Source organism: Stegodyphus dumicola, chromosome 6, assembly GCF_044657685.1.
Source record: "Stegodyphus dumicola isolate Sdum_Otavi_A_Nest chromosome 6, ASM4465768v1".
Lineage (NCBI taxonomy): Eukaryota > Metazoa > Arthropoda > Arachnida > Araneae > Eresidae > Stegodyphus > Stegodyphus dumicola.
This window is the reverse complement of record NC_140773.1, coordinates 230,183,598-230,205,110: the sequence shown is the minus strand read 5'-3', so window position 1 is coordinate 230,205,110 and position 21,513 is coordinate 230,183,598. Positions and strand designations below refer to the sequence as shown.

The following is a 21,513-nucleotide window of genomic DNA, read 5'->3' as shown; positions in this document are numbered from 1 at the left end:
ATGTATAAATGCGTGTTCAATGTGAAAAAGTAGAAATAAAAATTTGCTTCATTGGTTATTTAAAATCTTGCATGGGATTAGTTCTGTGAGGGAGTTAGAAGTCAAAACCAGAGTAAAGATAAAGGAAAAAAAGTCTGAAAGCTTTCAGATTTTACATTTCGCCCAAAGGGGCGTTTTTTTAACATTTTGTGTGTTATCTTTATTTATTAAATATCATGTTCTTCGCACTGAAACCGTAAACTTCAATTCAACAGTAATTTCACAAATTATTTAAATAAAATATCTTTAGATTAATAAATTCTTTAATTAAATAATATTAAAGTATTATTTAAATATCTTTAGAATTTATGATATACAGTCTCGCGCGCTGGAGATAAATTTTTAATTTCCCCCGTACAGTGTTGCCAATTGCTTGCTTTGAAATCGTTGAGTTTCTTAATCAAAATCTCATAAATGCTTTACAAAATATGAAATAGACAATAAAGCAAATTCGAGATTCCAAACTTGCGCTTAAAGATGCCCATATTCGGGTGGAGACGTACGTTATTCAAAATTGAATGGCTCTAGATAACGCTGTTTTATCACAAGGCGAGAAACATACATACATTTAAGCAGATTTTTCATTATTTAATTTTTTTAAACTATAATACAGGGCGATAATATTGGATGGCAACAATTTGAAAAGTGAAACAATGCTTATGGTGAATCGACGCAAAATGCCAAAACGAAATTAATAGTCCTTCTGGGCAAATTACCCCTTTCCGTATTATTTATTTTTTCATTGAATTAATTAAACTAAAACAGCAATTTACATTTTCTAAGATTCTATTAAATTACTTTATTTAAATTTCAACATTGATAAGTAAGTCTTTGAAATGCTGAAATATGTTTTCATTAATATCTGTAAAACACTTCTTCCGATTAATTGTTTTAATTTCATTTAGATCGGACATTAGATTGATTGTCTTATAGCATTCGATAAATAACTATCCTACAAATACTGATTAAAAACAATTTCGTGATCTGTAAGTTTGTTGTTATTTGTGTTTAATTTAAAAACCTAAGTTAAATCAAATGTATCATCTGTGGCTTTTATTTGTTTGGTTTATGTAATTACGCCAAACCCTCGAGAGCTATCTACCTAAAGGGAGCGCTGCCTTCGTGGAGGACGTTCTAAGGGAACTGACTCGTATACACGTTACACACGCGGAAAATGACGAAAACGCTCATGCAGCCAACTCGTTTGCGAGATTCAAACCTCTGACCGAACTACCAGTGTTCAGCGACTTTACCATTCGGCCTGTGGTGGGCATTTTATTTGATTGAAATAATAACGAGTTTTATCTATAACCAAATAAAATAATCTGGTAGCTAATTTTGTAGAAAAAGTATGTTTTATATGGGGCAAAAGTCATGGCAACTATTTTTTTTTTCTCGTAGATATGTGAACGAATCACAAAACGTATATGTGTCGTGTGGAAGTTCTGCAGGCATAGTGCGTATGCAGAACAACAAATGGCTCTGTGGTAGGGAGGGCTCTGAAATCAGTCAGTTGGTGAGTGTCGTGCGAGATGGAAGTAACCCGTGTTGAGCAGCACGCTTACATGAAAATAGCCATTCTCCGAGGGAGAAATGCGATGGAATGTCACAGTGAATTAGTAGAAGCCCTTGGGAATAATGCCCTACCATATCGTACAGTAGCACGGTTGGTAGGAAAGTTTCAGCAAGGACATGTGTCAACCAGTGATGAGCAACGTTCGAGACGACCGGTGAGTGTGTGGACCGACTTGGCACGTGCCATTCATCCAGCACCTCATGGATGAAGACAGACGATAGACGTTACTGGAGTTAGAGAGGGCAAATGGCATCGAGAAACGCACTGTCCACAGGACATTGAGTAATGAGCTAGAGCTACGCTAAAACGCTTTGCGGTGGGTAACGCATGCACTGACGAAAGTTCAAAGGTGGGTGCGCTATGCAATATGCTCCGACCACTTTGCACGTTGGCAACAGGACAGCGATCAATTCTTGTCACAATTAATCGCCATCGATGAATTTTGGACCAGGGCATATGAACCGGAACTGAAACGTCAGTCCACGGAGTGGCGACATCCTGGATCACCAAGGCAGCAAAAGGTCCGCCAGAATCCTTCCCCAGTCTAATTGATAGTGATAGTCGAGTATGACACCAGGGGTGTCATTGTTTGCCATTTTGTTCCTCATGGCAGAACAGTGACCGCACAGTACTACAGGGACTTCCTGGTGCGACAGGTACGACGTGGCGTTCGGGATAAACGTCCGGATCTTGTGGACAATGCAATAATTCTGCACGACAATGCAAGAGCATAAAGCAGAGTGTGTACGGCAGCTACTCCGACATTCGGAATGGAAAGAATTGGAGCAGCCATCGTACTCTCCTGACCTTTCGCCGTATGATTTTGATCTCATTCCCAAGATTAGGAACCAATACGTGGTAGGTGGTTTGCAACACGAGAGGACATTGCTAATGCTGTGCACCAACAGATGGCCCGATTCACACATGGTGCGGCAAATGCTGAGGCTGATGGTATTCAATGCCTACCACATCGTTGTGGTTACAGTAACAGGGGACTACATTGAGGGTCTTTAGGCCCAGGTTTGTCGTGTCAACTTTATGTGTATTGTGTTATCATTCTTTTGCAAGGTGAAGGCCATATTGCCCTGTATACTAGCGTAATAAATTCGTGCGTTACAATATTTCAGTGCTATTCATTGTCCACACATGTAGTTAAGACCTTGTCCTTTCGTCTGTATATGTCACATTTTCCAAGCGAAATGGTATCTTTAAGAAAAAAAATAGTTGCCATGAATTTTGCCCCAACCTACGTATTTTTTCAATTGAATAAAATCATTCTATATTTTTTAAATTACCGAACTGTTTTTTAAACAAAATCTGGCAAGTGGAAAATATTAAATTTTTCAAACTGCGGATGTTTCGAATATCCGAACGAGTTGCAGTCTTCGTTAATTCGCAGAATTTAAGTTCTAATACGTTGGCATTTGTAAGTACACTGCGCAAAAATAAATAAATAAATAAATAAAATAAAAACAAAAGGACAGTTCTGTATCTCCCGTTCTACTGCGCCAATTGACGAAATTCAGCTGGCGTTTTTCATGTCTCGAAAGCGCGACTTATCATATGTATTAGATTTATATACGGCATTATTCTAATATAGATATTTTGACACAAAAATCGGACTTTTTCTGAAATGGCATGCCAATTTTTTTCCATATTTCAATTCTATGACTCAAATTACGCCAAAGTGCCATGTTTGGAAAAATCGCTCGAGCAGTTTTTAAAAAATTAGCTCTCAAAATTTTAGCTCCTCCGTGTTAATTGAGTTTGGTATATATTTGTTAGCATCTCTTTTTTTTATTAAACGTATTTGATTCTTCCTTTCACATTTCGAAATTTAGGTTCATTCCACCAGTTGAGAATCGCTGGAATAGATGATTTAATCGAATTTTAAGAATTTATTTGAAGTGTTAATTATTGGAAAGAGAGGAAATTTAATATAAGTATTTCTGAGACAGGTGTTTAACTAGTATTGAGGATCGGGGTTTATGTATGTTCATTTTATTTGTTCATTTTATATGTTGTGTTATTTTTCGATTTTTAACCATTTTATTGATTATTTGGTTCTGTTTATTTTTGTGTGAGTGTTTATGTCTCGAGTGTATCGGTTTTCAGGTGCGCGGGTTTTCTGCACAACGCCATTTGTATTTATTATTAGCCCAAAGGGGCGTTAAACCCAAATGACTATTAATTTCAAAACCGCATTTTGCGTTGTTTCACTTTCTGCGTTGATTAACTTTTCAGACTGTCCCCACTAAATATTATCGCCATGAATTACATTTAAAGAAACTAAATAACGAAGAATCTGCGTAAACGCATGAATGTTTGTCGCATAGTAAAAAAACAACGGCACGTAGACTCATCCAATTCTGAATAACGTAGTCCTCCAACCGAACATGGGCACTTGGAGGCCCGAATTTTAAATTTCGAATTTGTTTTATTATCCATTTCAACTTTTTTTTAACTTTAGCGAATTTTTGATTAAGAAACTCGACGATTTCAAAGGGAGCAATAGCAGCACTGGACGAGGAAAAAAAAAAAAAAAAAAAATTATCTCCAGCGATTTTGTATCGGAAATTCCAAAGATATGTTGTTTTGTTCTTTTTAAATATTTTGTGATACTGCTGCTGAATTGAATTTTATGTGGTTTAAGGGTGAAGAATAGGATATTTAATAAATAAAGGTAACAAACAATATAAAATCCGAAAGCTTTCAGATTTTTTTATTTTGTTTATTAACCCTTTTGTTTTTACTCGGTTCCCGTGCTTAGTTTTCCTGTGGCTTTAATTGTTTATTATCTGGTTAGTTTACGTGTCACTTGAAATCATTTTGGGAAATACTGCCGGTTTTCTGGCTTTATCGTTTGTTGTTTGGAAAAGGCATTCTCCATTTAAGCCATAAGGTTGACTTATGTCGGTTAGGAAGCCCTGCTCCCATTAAGTACCGTCAAACACTTTACTGCATCCTCGAAAAACAAATACATTCTGGAAAAAAAAAAAAAGGCCCTCCCCAGCACTCATAACGGTGGCTTTGCTTTTGCCGGAAATGGCAGAATAACAAAACTTAATTAAGCGTTAAATGTAGCGTGGAGATTAACTTTTGGGAAGTGACAATTTTCCCTCCGCAGAGAACACCATGCTGTCTCACCTGGGACCTATCGGGTTATATAAACTCCCCTTTTCTAAATTAAACAAAGAACCTCCCTGTCATTCAACCGGCGTTATTTTGGGCCCTCTGTCTTTCGTCCTTGTTCCATTTTACGAATCTTGACTGCCACAAATAGATTTCTCCAAGCTCAAGTACACACACTACACTGTCGAAGCTAAAATTATAGTAGCCGCTTGGTACACTTTGGGGAATTTTTTCCCCTTCTCACAACAATAAGGTCGATCAAGGGAAAAGAGACTGCAATTTGTTTAACAGAGGACGTGTCGTGGTGGAGTTAATTTTAGCAGTAACAATAGAGGTTCACGCTACTAAACGTTCTGCTGGTTTTACATGTGGATTCATGAAATTAGTGTTTGTAGTTGTTGTTTCTAAACATTCTTCAAAGACGATTTTCTAATGGGCGCCGAAATTGAGATATTATGAATGCTGTAGGTTAACATTTGTAAGTAAATCTTAGAAATGTTCTAATAAGTTTTTATTTATATCTGGAAAGTATTTCTTTCGTTTAATTGTTTTAATTTCATTTAGATTATATGCGAAGCTTGGAATCACGATGTACAATTCCGAGGTGTACTAAAAGTATTATCAAACAACCTACTGATGTACGAGCTATTGTAGAAATATATTGAGTATCAGTGTAACAAAGTGAACAATTCAAATAATAAATAAATAAATAAATAAATAACACATTTTTCCCCATTTTTGAATAATATTCTACGACTTTCAATAGGGAACTAATAATATGAATATTTTGCGACGCATTATGAATAGAATTTCAGGGGTTAATTGTTTAAAAAGTTAACAAAAAAGTCATGTCTTTTGAGATTAAAAGTAGCTTTATTTCATACTATTGTAACACGCAAGGAATATTGTGGTGCTGGTGGTGATAAACGATTTCTGGGGGCGCAAAATTGTAAAGGTCGTATGCGCCAAACAAAAGATGAGTGCTTTAACATATAAGCTAGCAGTAAGTACATATGTTAGACAAAAGACGAATTTAGAAACAACAGCACGCCTCCATAGAAGATATCAACCAAATCGATAGAAGTAGTAAAATGACGAAAGGTGGGAGGAACTGCTTGCAGTATAGATGTAAAATCATACAACATGTGATTCATTAAAATTCTAACATGAAATCGCAACACAAAATCAAATTAAATGATGGTTATTACCCTGTTTCTTTCAGGTAGTGAAACAAACTGGTATTGACCTCAAACGGTCGAGAGGCAAGTCACAGCTATTAAAGTACCTCTAACGAAGACTGTTAAAATATGGACGCTCAATTAAAATGTAATAGACTGACAGACAAACATTACAATTTGAACAAACGGGTTCATATGTCAAAGAATGATAGATTTTTAATTTATGCTTTACAAGATGAAAGATATGATTACTAGACCAATGAAAGATAGAAATTCAAAATAGTTTTTTTGACGATTCTGAGTTATTTCTTTATTCCTCGAAGGAAATATGTTATTTTTACTTAAAATATTCCTGCTTGCATTCCTGTTCTGATAAAATAAAATATGTCTATACGATCATTCTTTTGAAATTGACGGACGAATAGTGTGCAAAGAATTTAAAAGCGACTGTTAGTACGTGTTGAGCCACTATGTAAAACATATAATCTTTCATTTCTCGCTGTGTGAAACATCAGTAGCAGATTCTCAGATTTTTGCCATTCCACAAAGCATAAGAACTTTGGCTTAGCTTTCGAATTTAATTAACTGAGCAATGTCTAAAAAAATAAATTCATTTCTTGATTCTTTATTTTTTTTTTCTTTATTTTTTAGTAATATTTAGTAATTTAGATAATTTCCTTCAATTAATAGTTGGTAAAATATTTATATCACCATATGTTAACTAAGTGAAAGCATATATATATATTTTTTTTCATTTTTCTGACGTTTCAGAAATTTTAAAGCCCAAAGGGGCATTAACACAGACGGCATTTTGAGTTGAATCACTAAAATGGGATGTATCGCCAAATATTATCGCCCTGTATGTTTAAAGATATTAAATAATGAAGAATGTACATGAATGTATGTATGTTTCTGGCATTGTGAAAAACGAATGGTATCCAGAGTCATCAAATATTGAATAACATAGTTCTCCACCCGAACATGGGCACCTGGAAACCTAAATTTATAACTTCGAATTTATTTGATTGTCTATTTCATATTTTGAATTCTTGAACGAATTTTTTATTAACAAACTACACGATTTCGAAGCGAGTAATGGCAACAGTGTACGGAATAACATATTTTTATCTCCAGCGCGCGAGACTGTCTATCGGAAATTCTAAAGATATAGTTTTTAAAATAATTCTGGCTCTAAGTAGGTTAGCCCAAATGTTCTCGAAACGTGTATATGTCTGTAAATGAAAAATATGCCCATTTGGCGTTTTCTTCATTATACACACATGTTTGCGTTACAGACACACACGTTCGTTGCATTTTGCGTGGAAAACTTAACAGCAGTGCCAACACTGTACGTTTCAAAAAGAGCACAATTCCAACAGTGTACGAAAAAAAAAAACGTTTTTATCTCAAGCACATCAGTGAAACGCGATAAAGTCAGAAGCAAGCAAAAAAAAAAAAAAAAAAAAAAAAAAAAAAAAAAAAAAAAAAACTATGTTTCTAACTTGCAATTTTTTTCTGCTGTGTGATTTTTTTTTTTTTTTAAATCATGGTATGGTGGATAATATGGGATATTGGATAAGCGAGACTGTGTTTATAAAATTATATTTTTTAGACTACTTTTAGGTCGAGCAGTGGCCGAGGGTAAAGTCGCTGAACACTGATTGTTCGATTCAGGCTCGAATACCGGTGAATGGACAGGCTTGCTTGGGCGTTCTTGTGTTTTTCCCCGTGTGCAAAGGGTGTCGTCCCAAATGTGGTCAAGAAGGGGAGAATGACGTTAATTGCGAAGGGAAAAGTAAATGGGTGTGTTAGAGGGGTCATAAGGGGAGATATATTGTAAAACAAAGATGTTTTTTAGATCTCGTTCAGTATCAATATGCCAGGAAACAAAAAATAGAATGGAGTTACAAAGAGAGATCTCATATGTTCTTTATTATAAGTCAGTAATGACCAAAATGTGTGGTACCACACGAAAAGTTTTGAAATACTCCTTTTCTTTTATGTATTACTAAATAGTTTAATAACATTAATATGCACTTTTTTGGATTATTAATAGCATATATCTAATTATAATTGCGAGTTAAATTATCGCTGGCAGATGATTTAATTGATTATATCTATCTGTGTATTAAAATTTTATAGGCCCACCAGCGACCAAGCGGTAAAGTCGCTGAACACTTGAACACTGGTAGTTCGGTCCGGGGTTCAAACCCCGCGAACGGGCTGGCTGCATGGGCGTTTTCGTGGTTTTCCCCATGTGTAACGTGTATATGAGCCAGTTTCCCTTAGAAAGTCCTCCACGAAGGCATCCCTCCCCTTAGGCAGATAGCCCTAGCGTGCTTTGCCATAATTAAGTAAACCAAACCAAGTAAATTAAAATTTTATTATTGCGTTATTTTCGTCTAGAAATTTATCCCCCCCTAGAAATATAGAGACGTAAGTTATGAGACTGAAAAGCTTGAGAAACACTGTTATAAAGAAATAATCAGATCCAGTTCCAGTTAAATAGCATTAATTAAACAGCACCAATTGTTTATGAAAAGTATCCTAGTTTTTATACTCGATCATCTTAAGAAAAAGCAGATTTTGTACGGTCTTTTAAATTAAAAAGCATCTGAAGGCTGACATATGATGGAATATAACTTGACAAAGGCATACTTTACTGAGGAATTTTCTAGGGAAAATAGGCTTATTTTTACATTATACTTAAAGAAAACCTCGAAAATGCTTACACATAGTGCTAAGCTGTAAGGGAGCTAATACAATCCATTTGTTAAATTTGCATATAACTTCCAAGTCTTTCCCCCCCCACCCTTTTCCTTTTCCTAGTTTACTTATTACCCCCCCCCCCAAAAAAAAATATTACTCATTGAACTTCTGAACATCGATGAACAATATTTCTGTGATAACGAGAACTTTCTGACTGTACAATCTATTCTGCATTTAACGAGCTTGTACCGAATAAATTTATTCACTATTCTATATAATTTCTGCAATATTTTGTAATGCTGATACTTTTGTAAATTAAAATTAAAGTTATATTTTATTTCTTTAAAGATATTTTCTTGTTTATTCACAAATATTTGTATTTTTCGTTTTCCTAAAAAGTGAAACATTTAATTAGATTTTGATACTTTGTTCTCATAAGATAAAGTAAAATTTTTGAAATTTAAATTGTTAAAATTTTCATAGATCATTGCTGCGTACACAGCTAGCCCATTCAACCGTGTTTGAAACAGGGGAATGAATTACCAAGTTGATCATTCCATTCATTGGTTTTTTATCGGCTTGAATACTGTGAATCTGAGTAAAGAGGGAGACATGTTTCGTAAATATAAAAGAGGTGATAAATGCGTTTCTAAAAATAGTTTTAAAATATAATTTTGTGGCTCTTTAAAGCTCCCTTTAAAAGATTTATTAATTATAAATATAAATTAAAAATTACGAAGGGAATAACATATACATAAATGTAACTACGAGAATACGTATTTCTTATATATGCAATAGGTCTTGAAAATACATTTAAATAGGATACTTTTATATTTTTTCTTCAAATGTTACTGCTATCAGCTTTCATCGACTGACGGTATCTATTCTCATCAGCATATAACTTCCTGGGTACATGCGTACATACATATACATACAGACACGTACATGTAACACACACATTTATTCATAAGATCAGAAGGAAAAATAATTAAATGTTCACATGGCATTAGAAAATTAACCAAAAACCAGCCCTCCCCCCAGCAATGCATTTGTACTTTGAAAAAAAAAAAAAAAAAGATCCTTAGATATAAAAAGTTTATAAGCCATTTTAGTTAAGGCTATTTCTCAGACATTCAAATACTTCGTACATTCATTTAACATGGCATTCGAAGTACAAAACTTAATATTTACGATCACATTCTTTGATGTAACAGATATGTGTCTTTCCATCCCTGTGTCTTTTAAAAAGATTTATTTGAGTGATAGGTATCATATAATAATTCATTTTCATAGTTCAAAATGATATACATTTTATAAATGCATTACAATAAGAAATTACATACAAAGAATTCAGTTTTTCTATATCTTTCCATCTATAAACCGAATGCACAGAAGTTAAATGTTTAAACGCCCCCAACATTTTTGCGCAAGTCCGAACCCTCTGTTTTTAGTACCCCTTCTTTATAATTTACGACTTGATTGCAAATGATCAGCATTCGCGTAAAGCAAATACAAACCAGTTTTCCTTAGAAAGTATTTCTAGGCAGATAGCCCTCGTGTGGTTGGCCATAAACTATTTGATTATGAAAACAAACAAGAAGAAACCACTTTTATATTACAAGGATACCAGATTTTTTTTAAACAAACGGGCGAATGTTCGAAAGACGCTATGTGGCTTACAAAGTGGAGGTTTAATTAGTCTGGTGTTTGGTTTATTAGTTTATGGCAAATTACTCGAAAGCTATCTGCCAAAAGGGAGGGATGCCTTCGTGTTTGACTTTTTGAGGAATACACACCTTACATATGAGGCAAATCATGAAAACACCCATATATGCAGCCAGTTCGCCGGGATTCGAGCCCCGGATCAAACTACCAATGTTCAGCAACTTGTCCGCTCGGCCGCTGGTGGGGCTACAAAATGGAGGACTTTCTCAAGAAACAGGCAGGAATTTATACTGTAAGGCGGGCAACTGGTTTATTGATTAAGGTGAGGCACGCGAAAGCTATCTGCCTAAGTGGAAGGATGAAGAATACTCATGAAGAATACTCAAAGGAAATCTAGCTCGTTACGTTTGGGAAAAACAACGGAAAAGCCCATCCAGCCGGCCCGTTCACAATTACACCTCCTGTAATTCTAACTCTAAATAAAACTTTATGGTAATATATATATATTGCCGAAGCAATAAACAGGAGATGAAGCATAATAAAGTATTCCATAGAAGAAATTTTATCTTCTGTATTAGCAATGATTGTTATATGTAATAAGTTTCTAATAACACTGCTGACAAAGTATATTTTTAGTGTTTTCAGTAAAACAGAGTACAGTCTATAAAATGCGGTGTTGAAATTTCTGTAGAAAGCGAACACATGCATGCAGTCTCACATTAAAAAAAATCTGATGTGTACACCACATGACATCCTTGTACGGAATATTAAATTATACGCATTTTTTCTTGCATTTCATTTAAACTTATTGGATTGAATTAAATCTACTTCGCCGACGGCGGATAAACCACAATAGAATAAATGCATTCTTTAAAATTCTCTCTATGTGTTTACCATAGCGACACTCTGGCGCTAGGTTCACTTAACAGTATTATATTTCGTTCATATTATAACTCAGAATGCACAAAATTTATATCATTTAAAGAATAGAATTATCTAATCGTTGCCACATGTTCTATTCAAATACTATAATAAAGCTAGAATGATGTATAAAAGAAATTAAGCAAACAAAACAAAAAAGAAACATTTTTTTACGGACGATTGAGTATTTCTCAATTAATTCAGTTTTCACTTCGCGACAAGGGAAAAATACATAAAAACTCAAAATATCTGTATTAAAAATTACGAAGTAAATCTTAAACCCTTATTTCCTCGAAAAAATTCCAGAAAGGATTAAGCATGATTTAAATAATTAATGAAGGCGTTATCTTTGTTGTTGCGATTGGCAACAAATCCGCTTTCCTGCTGTTTCAAATGTAAACAAGAGCAATGGCCGCCATCAAAAACGTTATTAGGCTTAGCGGCACTTAAACAATTTTAAAATTGTTGTTAATTCTAAAAATATTGCATACATATTTACTAAAGGCATAAAAACCTTAACCGGAAGATAAGAACAACATAATTCAATCATTTTTAAAGCAAAAAATGTACAATTTACAAACATATAAGAGTAAAGAAACTGAGATCACTGACCCGGGGAACAAAGTGGATATATATATAAATATATTTATATACGTTTGGTGCGGCCGATTGCAACCAAAATACGAGGTGCACATCACTACATGTTATAGCAGTCCCATAAAAAAAATTTGAACGTTCTGAGGCTACTCGTTTTTGAGTTATGCGAGATACGTACATACGTCCGTACAGACGCCACGAAAAATTCTCTTCAGAAGTCATTTTAAAGCAGTTTTATAATTTTTTTGAAGGAAAAGAGTGGTTTATTCTGTCCTTACATACAGATATCTCGGAAATACATCGTTAAATTGCATTTGAAAGAGGTCAAAATTGGATATTTTCGTTGAAATATGCTGCCTGAAACTTTTCGCGATTACAATACTTCCTTTTTACTTCGTACAGGGAAGTGAATAAAAGGTAGTATATGTTTGTTATAAGACATCAAAATCTATTGTCTGTAAGCAAAGCATATATTTAGACGTGTGCAAACGATAAATAATTACTCTTGTATCGATATAACGAGACGATTATCAAGGGTAGCCAAAGTTCGGATCATTTGCAGCTGCAAATGTTTTGAGCCGCATCTTCAAAACTAATCAGTTTTTTTTTTAATGGAAGGCATTTAAAAGGTTGAAATAAATTAACAAGACTTCGCATTTTTACTTCCTTGTACGAAGTAAAAGTAATATTGTAATCCGGGGAGCGTATTTCAACGAACATATCCATTTCAGCGATGTTTTTTTGCGTGACATCTGTATGTATGGACAGAATAAAGGGCTTTTTCCCCAAACGGATTGTGAAATGAATTAAAAATGGATTCAGAAGACTTTTTCCCCCGAGACGTCTATACGTACGTATGTATGTATCTCCCATAACTCAAAAACGAGTAGCCTTAGAATGTTGAAATTTTGTATATGGGATTCCTATAACATGCAGATGTTCACCTCCCTTTTTGGTTGCAAAGGCCCTCACCAAAAATATATAAATATATGTACATATATATATATATATATATATACCCACCCTGTTACCCGACTCGTGAGCTAAGTTTTTTATTCATATATGTTAGTAAAGTGTGCATTTTTCACTTTAAAAGTGATTTGAGTTATATTATTCTTATGTTCCGGTTAAGGTTTTTATGGCTTTAGTTAATCTGTATGCAATAGTTGTAGAATTATCAACAATTTAAAAGTTGTTTAAGTTCCTCTAAGCCTAAGGACGCCGCCATTTATTTACGTTTAAAACTAGAACTAGTGAAACTAGTGAGTATAGCATGGCGAATTTGGTCAGTTTCTTTACCCAGGCGAACGGGCTGGCTGGTTTTCTCCATGTGTAAAGTGAATACGAGGCAATTTCCGTTAGAAAGTCTTCCATGAAAACCTACCTTCTCTCATGCAGATAGCCTTCATGTCCTTTCCCATATGCAAATAACCTAACCTTCGGATTACAAAATAAAGGCGCCAAACGTAAAAAGCGTTGGATTGTGCACAACTTAGGTATGGGTTCTAGGGTTCATAAGGTGTCGAAAGTATATGCTATTTTTTATAAACATTACGAGATATTTTAGACACTGTTTACTTTATTATTACACTATTACACTGTTACGAACTTTGTACATAGATAAATAATTTAAGTCAGATTATATGTAAAATTGTGAAATTTTGCTATACAACGCAACACGAAATGAGATAAACGATGCTGTGCCGGAAAAATAAGAAGACAGGGGCAAGCATATTTAACGCTGAGTAATTTATTGTCAATTTATCGCCAAAAGTCGCCGAACTTGGTGAACATTTGGAGACATTTTGGTCCGGGTGGTCGACTGGGGCCAAAAGTTTTGTTCACCGAAAAATCTGTCTTTCTGCCTAATTTTAATTCATTTAAACTCTAATTTTAATTGTAAAAATTATATTTTTAATTTTTTAAATTGTATTTGGTGTTTTATATTTTTCTGTATTTTACAATTTTTAATGAAGATGTTTTCATGTATTTTTTCCTTGCCGCGAAGTGAGAACGTAATTGACTGAACAAGATATGTATCTGTAATGAAATTCCGCGAAGTAAGTTTAAAAGAAATGCAGCAAAAAATGTCCATAATATAATAGGCCGTACGAGAAAGTCATGTTGTGTCCACATCAGATTTTTACTCAGTGTGTTTTATTCGTAAATACACGTAAATAATTCTTGCCACTTTTGCTTCGTATTCAGAAGAGTCCTTTCTTCAGCAGACAAATTAACTTTCCTACGATATACTTATAATGGATAAAAAATCGCACCTTGATTTTAAATAAAGACATTTTGTCATTGACATTTCATTTAAATAAAAACATTTATTTGTAAGACATTTGATTTAAATAAAGCCAAATTTGTAATTCTCCGACCTATTTGTTGTTAAATAAGCAGTGTGTTAGAGCTTGCGTTCTTTTGTGTTTATCTAACAAGGGGAGGGGGGAGACTGTTAAAAGTAGTTTTCTTTTCTTAATGTATTTGAAATAGCGTTGTAAAAGTAGCATTCTTTCCTTTGTGTTTTCGAAACGGTGCTGTAGAGGCATGTCGTCCTAATCTTGCAAAGGAAGTGGATGTTTAATTCCTTGTTCTGAATTTTATATTCGAAATTGTGCACTGCGAGGGGGGGGAGAAAGAAAGAAAAAAAGAGGGGGGACAGTTCTATATCTCTCGTTTCTACTCGGCTGATTGACAAAATTCAAATTGCGTTTTTCATGCCTCGAAAATGCGACTTAGGATATATGTTAGATTTATATATAGAATTGTTCTAACATAGGTTTGGTTTGGTTGGTTTATTTAATTATGGCAAAGCACACTAGAGCTATCTGCCTAAGGGAAGGGATGCCTTCGTGGAGGGCTTTCTAAGGGAAACTGGCTCGTATACACGTTACACATGGGGAAAACCACGAAAACGCCCATGCAGCCAGCCCGTTCGCGGGATTTGAACCTCAGACCGAACTACCAGTGTTCAGCGAATTTACCCCTCGGCCGCTGGTGGGCCGTTCTAACATAGGTATTTTGACACAAAATCGGACTTTTTCTGAAATAACATACCAATTTTTTACCATATTTCTATTCTACGCGTCAAATTATGCCTAGATATAAAATTTTGTAATCTTTGGTGCGAAATTTACGGAGAAATTTAAACATTTATTTTCGCGCAATTTTTTCAGCTTTCGCTAAGATGACGAAAAGCTCGCCACTTGGCGAGCTTCTTAATACGCAGCAACGAATTTTCCTTTCCCTTCCATTATGCTTGAGCGGAAAAAAAAAGTCCCATCGTTTTCTACTTCCAAAGAATTTTAGAAAAGTGTCTAAACCACATTGGATATTTTATCGCTTTCAACAAATATATACCAAATTTCAAAGCGCACTAATATATAAATTCACGTATATCTTCGGAAATTTTGAATAAAAAACTGTAATATTTTGCAGGTATGCTTAGAAATACGTTTACTTTAAAATGATGGTAAAACTTTTATAGATTATAATTCAAAAAGTTTTTGAAAAATTTATAAAAATTATTTAAAAATACAAATTTTTTAAAATAAATAAAAAAAATGGGTGAATTTTATTTGGAATGAACCTAAATTTCGAAATGTGAAAGGAAGAACCAAATAAGTTAATTAAAAAAATCTGATGTGTACACAACATGACTTCCTTGTACAGAATATTAAATTATACGCATTTTTTCTTGCATTTCATTTAAACTTATTGGATTGACTTAAATCTACTTCGCCGACAGCGCAGAAACCACAATAGAATAAATGCATTCTTTAAAATTCACTCTAGTATTTGTTAACCATAGCGACCTTCTGGCGCTAGATTCACTCAACAAAATTAATAATTATATAACAGTTAACTTATATAATAATTATATAACGGAAACTAAGTTAACTGTTATATAATCCAATAATTATATAACAGTTAACTTATATACTTCGTTCATATTATAACTCATAATGCACAAAATTTAAATCATTTAAAGAATAGAATTATCTAATCGTTGCCACATGTACTATTCAAATACTATAATAAAGCTAGAATGATGTATAAAAGAAATCAAGCAAACAAAATAAAAAAGAACAGTTTTTCACAGACGATTAAGTATTTCTCATTTAATTAATTTAGTTTTCACTTCGCGGTAAGGCAAAACTACATAAAAATTCAAAATAGCTACATTAAAAATTACCATGTAAATCTTAAACATTTATTTCCTCGAAAAAATTCCAGAAATGATTAAGCATGATTTAAATAATTAATGAAGGCGTTATCTTTGTTGTTGCGAAGCTAAGTTTCTCTAGATTGGCAACAGATCCGCTTTCCTGTTGTTTCAAATGTAAACAAGAGCAATGGCCGCCATCAAAAATGTTATTAGGCTTAGCGGAACTTAAACAATTTTAAAATTGTTGATAATTCTAAAACTATTGCATACAGATTTACTAAAGGCATAAAAACCTTAACCGGAAGATAAGAACAACATAATTCAATCATTTTTAAAGCGAAAAATGCACAATTTACAAACATATAAGAGTAAAGAAACTGAGATCACTGAGCCGGGTAACAGAGTGGATATATTTATATACGTTTGGTGCGGCCGATTGCAACCAAAATACGAGGTGCATATCTACATGTTATAGCAGTCCTATATACAAAATTTCAACTTTCCGAGGCTACTCGTTTTTGAGTTATGCGAGATACGTACGTGAGGAGTTGAAATTTTGAGACATATTTTTTTTAAAAACTATTCATGCGATTTTTACAAAACTTAGTAATTTTGCGTAATTTGAGTCGTAGAATCGAAATATGGGAAAAATTGGTATGTTATTTCAGAAAAGTCCGATTTTGTGTCAAACAACTTGTATTAGATCAATACTGTATATAAATCTAATACATATCCTAAGTCGCGCTTTAGAGACATGAAAAACGAAAAGAATTTTGTCAATTGGCCCAGTAGAACGGGAGATATAGAACTTTTTCCCCCCATCATGAAACATTTATTTTTAATATCAAAGCTTTGTCATGAAAATACTTTTTAAGCTTATAACGGTTGAGGTACTAGCGAGTGGGATAGCTATATGGAGATTTCATTGATACTCTCTTCATACTTAATGTGAATGCGAGTCAGTAGGAAGTCCATCAGGAAGGCAGCTTTTTCCTTTAGTGGATACCTATCATGTGCTTTGTTTTAACCCTTTCCGGCACACTACCTGTTAAAGTTGGAGTTTTGATTAAAAAAAAAAAAGTAGGCAGTCTAATTAGGCCTAGAGAAATACACAAGTAAAATTTTGTGAAGATAGCACTTATCGTTTTAATTCTGTGGGTGTGCCCAAAGTGGCACACTGATTGAATAGAGCTTCGAAAAGAGTGCTGAAACGAGCATTGTTGTCAATGAACTAACCGATGAGATGCAGAGAAACAAAGAATATAGACTCTCAGTTGTCCTAGATTATCGGTGAGCCCGGTCTGGGCACACCTAGAGTTCGTCGTTTGATTTTAGGCAAGATTTCAAGGTAAAAATTTAAAACTAATGTAGAATAAGTAGATTAGCATACAGCCAAAAAAATAATTTAGACATTTCTTTTCAAACAATTCCTTTCATACCCTAAAAAAATCTGGAAGATTTCTTTGAAAAATGTGGGTCTTCAAAAACTAAACATGGCTAAAATATATGGACTGGTTTGTGTTGAGCTGCCATCTACTATAAATAAAGAAGGTTCAGAGAAACCTATAAATCGTTTTTCATTCAATTTTTCTATGCGTACAGAAGGAAATGTTTAGGTGTGTCCAGACAGGGCACACTGTGGGCAAAGGGTTAATCAGTTAACCAACCAAAAATCAATAATATAACATATATTCTGAAAGTATAATTTTTTTTGAATTTTAACTAATTATTTTATATTTTCTTAAACTTCTTACAAAAAAGCAGGACAAAGACGTGGTTAATCCGATTTATGTAACCGTCTTTCTGAGTTATATTGGTCATCCCGCATCCAAAGCATTCCAGTGTTGCAGTTCAAGCCTCGCTTCTTCTACAGTCAAACCTGTCAATAGGCATAATTGTGTGTACTCGATTGAAGATAATCCCCATGTTAGTGTTGAAAATGTGTGGTGTGGTTTGCATCTTATGGGACTCATTGGCCTTTTCCGTTGTGAAAGTACGGCATATTCCAGAAGGTCCGGTTGTCCATGCAATGCCGTTGTGAATCATGCGTTCTAGCACATGGTCAGCAGTTCGAGCACCTCTTATAAGTCTTTAAAACCGATGCAAAGAAATGTTGTAATGTAATGATGATTTATGTAAGATAATAAATGTTTTTTTCCTTACTACTTCCTTTTTATGTGTTCTTTCCATTATTGAACTGGAGTCATTTTGCCCTACCGCATGGCATATGCGCCCATGCATTCCTATGTGAAATCTCCTTCTTTTCCTATTCCCTACCTCCCCACCAAATATTGATGCTGAATTCTGAATTACCCACTATAATACTGTAGTATTTATATTTATGGACGATCACTATTGTCCATAAATAAAAAGTCAGATTTATATCCACATCAGAAAAGTCTCACGTAAGTTCTAAGACCTCATCCCGTTTCTGGAATTAGATGTTAAACTAAATTTCGACTCATCAAGAAGGAGAATATGGGACCATTGGTCTTTACTCCCCTTCTAATTCTCTTTTCAACAATTAAGCGATTCCTTTTTTATTGTGAAGACAGTTATAAGATATTTTCTCCTTCACTTCTACATCCCTTCGTAGTGTAACGGTAGCACACTCGGTGCGTATTTGAGAGGTCCAGGTTCGAGTCCCGGTGAGGGCATTGCACATTTTTCACGATTCTTGTTTTTAGTGGCGCCCGAACTAAAAGGTGATGGACGATAATTCGTCATCACCAGGATTCGGCGATTAGGTTCCCTACTCCCCAATCGTCCTATAAAGAGGGAGTATATAAGGCATTTTCTTCCTCCTTCCAGCATATCTTCGTGGTGTAACGGTAGCACACTCAGCGCATATTCGAGAGGTCCATTTTCGAGTCCCGAAGACGCCTTTGCACATTTTTCGCTTCTCCTGCTTCAAAATAACCTAATGACTACACAGTGAAACACATAAGCCTTTGATTGCACTATCCAATCAAAAGCGATCATTGGCTTTATGTCAGAAAGCCTTTTTTATGTAAAGTTTGTTGAGATTCAGCCTTTCCAGTGATGGCTGCAAGCTTTGAACTTAACTTCCAGCTGCGATGGACAGTTATTGCGAGATATAGAGCTGTTAATAGATTCTATAGAGCTGTTAATAGAGGCTGTCTATCTTGAAATTATTCTCATAGCTTACTGCTTCCGTCATTGCCTGCCCTACTACTCTAAACGGGAGATGGTTCGTCACTTCACAGATTTTCCAGCTTTATTACAGAAATTCACTCAGGTACTATTCACTTTGTGCAAAGCGCGTAATTTTCGGTCAAATTGCTTTGATTTGTATATCAAAAACTGTTTGACCGCTTTTGATTGGATAGTGCTAATAAGGCTTGTCCTTAACATACTCCCTGCAAAAATTGAAGGTACCGATTGTGTTTTTTATGAAATAGCATTATTTTTGGATAAATTTGAAAATGAGTGTAGATGCTGAATGTTAGTAGCTGGACCTGGGTTCATATCCCGACAAACGGGCAGTTTGCGTGTAAGACTTTCATTATTTTACCCTTATGTGATGTGAATACGAGCCAATTTATCTTGAACAGACTATATGAAGGCATTCCTCCAGTTGAGCAAATAACAAACGAGTGCTTTTAAAAATCTAATCCTAGTCCCAAGGTTATTGCTTATCTAATTCAGTAACGATCCGTTGTATTCTTGGAATCTCGTTTCCTTTTTACTTTGTCTTTCGCTTCTGGTTTTTTACAAGTATTTCCAAACGTTGCAAACATTTTTAACAGTAATAGTCTTAAAAGTTGTCATCTTTCCTTTGATATTGCTACAGGTTTTGTGTTTACTTGGCTAATTTTAGTAGAACTGTAATTAAAATTGTTTTATACCCCCGTGCAATGCAGCACGAGACTTATTTTAAGAAAAAGCTACACCGAAAAGGTAAAAATACAGGAGCACACTCATTTAATAAATAGATATCTCGTAATTTATATTTAAATTGAATAAAGGAAATTGTGTGCTAGCTGTAACTGTAATTCTACTCTTTTGCTTCCCAGAAACCTCGAGAAAATAAAAATTACTTGAATGTTCTCGTGCATGATTAAAAAGCTTTAAAAAGGAGGAGAAAAACATCTCACTTCAGTTGTTTACCAAGTTTTTGTTGTTCATTGTAGCAAATTCGTGGTGAGATCGGATTAGCTTTCTCATTGCTTTGAATTGTGTTCTAGTTAACGTTTTAGTAGTATAAAATGATATTGGGATATTGTACGAATATCTGTGAGAAAAAATTTTAGCATTTTGTTTTATTTCTTGTGATAAGAATAAATCGTGTTCACTTTTTATCAGACTTGTGCATTCATTTTATTACGAACCCGTGCGCAAGCAACAATATATTTCAGTATTTAATGAAAAATATGAAAATAAGTTAATTGGATAATAAGGAGGCTGCATAAAAGCTGAAAGTGAAATAAAACACTTAAGAAGTAATTTGCCAAATTAGTAAATGATGGGGAAAATTTCCTTTTTACATTATGCCGATGTATTTGGGGATGTTTTCTCTGATATGCCACAGGGATTTGCTTTGATCTCGCAGCGAAGACTAACTTCGTTGACCACCTTAGTTTGAACACCGCTAGTATAATCTGTGTGGCTGTCAAAAAATTTCGGTTGTCCGCCGAGGCTCCAGTGAGTAGTAACGACGATTCAAAAAATGTTTTCTCCCATGTATATTACACCCACACATTTCAAAAACAGCCAGATGGCGCTTATATATTGCCCTCGTAGTCGCTTTGGCTTATGGTCGAACAATATCGAATCGCAAACGGTGATGCACTATAAATTCACATGGCAAAACACTAAATATCTTTTAAGTCTCTTTCAGAATTTCAATCTGCGTATGTTAGTTATCAAAATATAATTATTCGAAAATAAAATTATCTGATATTTACATTTCAAATAACAAGACAAAAGACAGAAATTAATCTGATATATAATACCAAATTGTTGTTTCATACTTAACTTCGTGTTTATTCTCAGCAGTGTTTGGATTTTATAATCAGAACTAATTATTAGTACTATTTTGTAATCAGAATAAATTATTAATCAGAACAAAATCCTATCCAAATTAGTAAACTTTGTAACGTTGTATTTCTACAAAGTGTTACTAAAACTAAATTAGTAATGGCAATAAATGAGCTCTCAACTGCGGCTCAGAAATATTGATAATATTAAAACAGTATCTATACAAAATAATTTTTTTAAATTTGAAGTCGGGAAATATATCAGTAAATCTGTCATACACAGATTTCCAAATCACTCACGAGGTACTGTGTATTGAGATGCGACCCCATTATTTAATGTGGCGGGATCCTCAATAGGCCTACACTACGAAAAATTGCCAACATAAAACTAAGGTTTATATATATTTTAATGTTATCATAAGTTTTATGAAAATAAGTGTTATTTTCTTTGTTATCAAATTTTTTAATCAATTGCAATTATTTGTCCTTGATTTTTTATGTATGACAATTTTTATAAATAACAAC

General features: G+C 34.1%; 1 protein-coding gene across 3 annotated transcripts in view; it reads left to right on the top strand.

Moving 5' to 3' along the window:
• The window catches only part of HDAC4 (histone deacetylase 4), a 406,413-nt gene that overhangs the window by 28,079 nt on the left and 356,821 nt on the right, over nucleotides 1-21,513 (top strand). Inside the window, exon 1 of one of the 3 annotated variants that reach the window (XM_085819633.1) lies at nucleotides 5,207-5,225. The exons of the other annotated variants lie outside the window; for them this stretch is intronic. The gene's annotated coding sequence lies outside the window, so the exon portion shown is untranslated. Of the gene's footprint in view, nucleotides 1-5,206; nucleotides 5,226-21,513 lie in introns of those variants that run through there. 3 annotated transcript variants of the gene reach the window in all.